A 6,000-nucleotide genomic window follows, 5' to 3' on the forward strand; every position below is an offset into this window, starting at 1 on the left:
ACACCGGCCAGTCGGTGAAGAGCTGTGAAGCCATGACATCAGACTCAAGCACCTGTCTGGGTCCCTTTTCCAGTACAGCACAACAGTAAACAAAGCAGTCGAGATGGATGTAGATGAAGTCATACATTCTGTGTTGGCAACGACTCCTGAGAGGATTTATAGCTAGAGCAAAGAGAATGTTTGGTGAATTTTATTAAGGAGAAAGACGTTATTACCCTTTTTCCTATGGGATTTGGCGCATTACATACATCACGACCAAATAGCAGCGATTGGTTAAATAAAAAAAGTACCCACCGACCATCGAGAGAACAAATACGAAGTGAAACCGGCTGATGAATCAGGCTGCTTTGAGTGTCTTGAAAGTGCAAAAGCACTGTATTAAAAGGTGACCATTTAGGATTGGTAGTGCTAAATATATGTTACATTAGTTTATTTTATCGTTTATGCTACTTTATTTGCATCTACTCCTGTGTATGGGTCAGTGTAGCTGGACACAAATGGAAAATAGGCTAGATAATAAATGAACCCCCCCCCCCAAAAAAAAAGGGGGTAAAATAGACAATGGAATGTAAACAACTATGCTTCAAATGTATAATAATAAAATCAATAATACATACATATTTTTGTTTTTTTAGATGAAGTATTAAAACTACTCTTAACCTTAAACTTGCCTCTGGTCATAGCACAAGTGTAGACTCTATAGTATCTCCAGTAGCCAGAGTCAGAGGTGCAGTTGAGGTTGTGTCCTTTGGGTGCTGCGCCTCCTCTGACATGTGCAGCTCAGTCTGACAGACAGACTTTAGCCCGGTTCGCACTGTGACCTCAAGAGCTCCAACGCCGATGTCGGACTGAAGGACTGAAGAACTGAAGGATGAGTACTGTTCTCTTCCTTCTACATGCAAACGTCAACCAGCCCCGAGCTATGATTTTATCCAGTGGACTATACTACGTCTTATACAACTTTAATCCTGCGCAAAACTACTGGCATGACTTTTTTGTTTTGTTAGCGAGAAAGACACTACAAAAAATTATTAGGGTTCCATCACACGCTTGTTTCCATGGATATGTCATTGCTCTGCCTGGAATGTTCCACAGTATGACATTAAAGAACTCTATGTCACATTTATTAAAATACAGATGCTTTTATAGCTCAAAAATGCCTAGACCTTATGTGAGCAGGGTTGCCTTTCCACAGATCTGAGCTATAACTTGGTCTACTTTGGTCTCCATGAAGATAGAAAGGTACCACTACTGTGAAACATTCCAGACAAAGAACTAATATCTTCATGAAAATAAGAATTTGATGGACCCTCCACCACAAATGTTACACAATGCACCTTTAAATCATGAAGTATGTATTTTGTTTTTCTGCAGTTTCATTTCAACCTACAACAAAAGTCCTTCTGCCATAATGAACTAGACCCTGTGCGGAAATTACAACAAAGTAACTCCTGGAAAACTGGTGATCAATGACACCCTGTTAACCATTTCCACGATCTATTACATTCAATAGGATCTCATTAAAAGGACTCAGGTCCCCAGACAAGGTTGGCCTATCAACATCAAATATTGTCAATTACAATTGCCGCTGCTTCTGCTCTCTAATGCCTCATAGACTGTTTCAACTTCTGCAACATCAATGAATGAATGCAATGTTCTCCATTTACTTCAATTAAACAAATACAAATGCAATTATATAGGACTCTACTTCCACGGAATGGGCAAAATATATATATAAAAGTACGTTTAAAGGGCCCATATTATGCTTTTTCTGATCTATGTTATAAAGTTGTTTCCTCATCACAGACATACCATGGTTTGTTTTATGTTTAAAGGGTTGAGTTCTTGTCTCAAACAGAACACACTCTGATCCACCTTGTGACGTCCACAGGAAATGTTTTTAAACTCCATATACCTTCACTAGAATCATCTGGATAATTTCTGCTCTTGATTTGCCAATCTCGACTGAATTTAAGGTAAAAGGTAACTTGAAAACGACCACTACATGACATCACGAGGTTTAACAGAGCATTTTGAGCTTTGGAGATGTACAGTGACTAATAATGCAGCATTGCTTAAAATTTATTCAAACAGTCTGTGAATAAAAAAAACTACAAATCTAAGTATCGTATTTTCCGCCCTATACACGAATCCACTCGGGTGTCCCAGCACGACTTAAGTAAACTACAAAGCCACACGACCCGCAGCGCACGCAAACACGCACGGAGCAGACAGCGACCGCACAGCGAAAAACACCCGCAGCCACACTCACCAGTCCACGAGGACGAGGAAAGGAATGGAGGAACGAACCGGAAAAGCGAGTGCAATGTGCCACTTCTAGACACGACTGAACAACTCAGTCACTGCGAAAACGCCAACAATCCAGCGGTCCCAGACAGCACCCTCCCCAACTGACCCATCGAACTGTTGTGTTTCATTTAAAGTCCAGTGCGGTTTATTTGTGAAAAAAGTTTGAAAATAGACCGTGCGCCTTATAATTCAGAGCGCCTAATAGTGCGGAAAATACGGTATGTTCTTGATGAGATAACCGCATTATAATCCACTTTGTGTAATATAGGACCTTTAACATGATTATTTGTAATATACTGTATATCTGAGAATAGCTGTACTACTACTTCCACTACTACCTACTACTACTGACTGTACATATAAGACAGTCCACGATTGATTCTATTGTCTTCTATCCCCGGTCCGCAACAGAAAATGTGTCTCTATCAAAATCCAGTGGTGCAAATTCAATATCTTTGTTACAGAAACACTCTGGCCCTATCACCACGGGGGTAGGGGGTCATCTGATGTAGCGTCCTTTTAGCTTGGGGCTATTCTTCAACGCTGACCCTCTAATACAGACGCTCTCCATTAGTTAGCTGACATCACCTTATAACTGTCTCGGGATCTTAATGTCCATTCCTAGCCTGTAAAAAGACTCAATGCAATTTGGTGTAGGAGTGCTAGCTAAGCACTTGTCATAGAAAAGTACAGGGGAACTTGTAATGGGAAAATGTGAAACGTCTATTGCGTTTTTGTAGCTTTTGATTGAGGCGGTTAATCTGTCCGTGCACGTCCCGGGGGAAGTCTCCCGCTTTAAAGTTTGACCACATGTCTGGCCCCAGAGCCAACACAAACTTGTCCAGAAACACTCGTTAAAAACCACATAAAGAAGAGGTTTGAGAGCCAATCATAATACAGGAACTGCATCTGACATAACACAGGTGGACGTATTATTGAAAACGTAAGGGGAAATTCTCAAAAGGTAAATTTAGGTAACAGTAAGTTAATAAGTACATTTTTCATTTTTTTTTACAATTGTTTTCCTCAAATAGAAAGAAAAAGACAATTACCATACCAACAAACAAAGTATTTAGAAATTATGAAACCTAAAAATATCATTTGTAACCCTAGTACAACTGCTACTTCTTCTACTACTATTACTGCTGCTACTATAGTCCCCTTACTACTTAGTATTCAGGGTTGGGAAGGTTACTTTTAAATGTATTCCCCTACAGATTACAGATTACATACACCAAAATGTAGTTTGTAACGTAATCCATTAAATTACTTAAAGTGAGTAACATAATCTGAATACTTTGGATTTCTTGATATTGTCGTGCTTTTTAAAACTACATCAATGTAGCAACCACATCTTACAAATTCTTGTTTGTTCTCTTCAAATTGTCTGTTGAACCAAAGTCTCCATGAACAGGCAACTGTTTAGAGAAGCAAAGACCAGGAAATCTTGACATAAGAAGTTTTGTCTACTAAAAGACAAGAAAAAGCCCAGTCTTCCTTAACCATGTTAAAAATATTATTGATAGAGAAATTATTTTTATATGAGATCACTGCTGCCTTCAATTATGTCCACCCTACTGTTAAATGTTATATTGTTTAGACCTGGTTTTAGTCCTAGTTTAAACCTAGTTTAGACCTGGTTTAGTCCCGGTTTAAGTCCTGGTTAAATCCTGGTTTTATTTCTGGTTTTAGTTCTGGTTTTATTTCTGGTTTTAGTTCTGGTTTTAGTCCTGGTTTAATCCAGGTTTTAGTCCTGGTTTTAGTTCTGGTTTTAGTCCTGGTTTAGTCCTGGTTTTAGTCCTGGTTTTAGTCTGGTTTTAGTCTGGTTTTAGTCTGGTTTTAGCTCTGGTTTAGTCCTGGTTTAGCCCAAAATGTGAAAACAGGAATGTAATCATGTAATCCATTTATTTCAACAAAGTAACTGTAATCCAATTACCACTCATGGAAACAGTAACTGTAACTGAATACAGTTACTCATAATTTGTACTCTGATTACGTAACGCCTGCACAGGTAATCCGTTACACCGCAACACTGTTAGTATTTCTCTGTTATAAATACTAGAACTAGAACCTACTTCAGAAGATTCAGTTGTCATATCAATACTGCTGCCCCTACTTTCTGTTACTACAGCTACGATTCCTACTACTACTAATATTACTACAAAAGCTACAGTACAATATTACAGAAATACTAGACCTTCTACTAAATCAAAAATACTGGCTGACTTTGAAATCACTTCCCACCCACTTTTAACACAGCAAGAAAGAAAATGCAGTTGTACAAGAGTATCAATATTTTTGGCTTCATAAGTATAAATACGCGGATCAAGTACTCTAAACTTTCTCCAAAAATGTAAGTAAAAGTATCTGGTTACATGCCCACCTCTGCTATCCCCACGTATGCATTATTTACTTTGACCTGATGAGGAATCCAGCGGTGGTTTGTTCAATCAGAGGTGAGGACAGTTTGGAAAGGGGGATTGTGGGTAGTTTTCCGGTCAGGCTCAGGTCTGTGCTGAGGTGGGCTCTTTAGTGCTGTGTCAGGGCGGACGTGGAGTCAGCGGGCGGGCTCTCCTTTGCTCTTTTGGTTTTCCACAAGACGAGCGCAAAGCAGCTAAGAAAACACTAATCTGCCAGCTATGTGAAGCGCAGCACTTTGTCATAACCAACCAGATCAAATGTAGTAGTGTCAGTATGTACGCTGTTATATAAGAAGTGTTCAAGGTAAAAATGTAGTTATATTTAGAAATCTGAGGTAAAAGGCTGAACAGCTACACAAGTGTGAGATTATGTACATTATTTACAACAGTGTCAATGAAATATTACACTTATTTATTTCTAAAGTATGATTTATGACTTCTAGTACTTGTAGTATTTCATCTAGTATTTTGCAACACTTAACCCACCTCACCCCCAGTGTCTATATGGATGTATGAATAGGTGGTTAGTTGTTGTAAAGCGATTTGAAAGCCTTGAAGGTACAAAAGCGCCATATAAAAATGTGACAATTTACCATGGCCAATGAGAAGGTTGAAAGAATCGGAAATCTTTAGATACTGACAAAGAAATATGTTTTATTGCTCAACTGTAAGCACGTCTAGGCATGTATATATGGTTTTTGTTTTTGTTTTGTTTTGTTTTTTCATTTTGATTGTGTCACTGAAAAACATACGTCCTCCTTTGTGTATGATATCCCACAGTATGGCATAAAACCTTCAAAGTATGGTATAAACTTTCTGTTTCCATGGAATCAGGCAAGTGGTCTCCAGAAAGTTACACAGCATTGCTTTAAAGGAATCCATGTATCATTCGTTCATTCATTTTTCAAAATAAAACCAATTCATTCAATTCATTATTTATTTCCAAAACCAAAATGAAAAAAAAAAAAACAGATAACGATTCCTTTTTTCAGTTTTCGAGTTTGTGTTTAAATGAATAATGGAAAAAAAGGGCCTGATCCCAGGACTGAACCAAGACTGAACCAGGACTAAAACAGGACTAAAACAGAACTAAACTGGTCTCAGTTCTGGTCTCACTCCTGGTCTGGGTCTGGTCTGGTCCTGGTCTCAGTCTTGGTTTGGTCCCAGTCTCAGTCCCTCTCTGGTCTCGGTCTGGTCCCGGGTTCAGTCCTGGTTTGGTCCCAGTCTCAGTCCCGATCTGGTCCCGGTCTCACTCCTGGTTTGGTCCCTG

This window comes from Boleophthalmus pectinirostris, unplaced genomic scaffold, assembly GCF_026225935.1.
Source record: "Boleophthalmus pectinirostris isolate CB_2022bp ecotype Guang Dong unplaced genomic scaffold, ASM2622593v1 HiC_scaffold_1, whole genome shotgun sequence".
Taxonomy (NCBI): domain Eukaryota; kingdom Metazoa; phylum Chordata; class Actinopteri; order Gobiiformes; family Gobiidae; genus Boleophthalmus; species Boleophthalmus pectinirostris.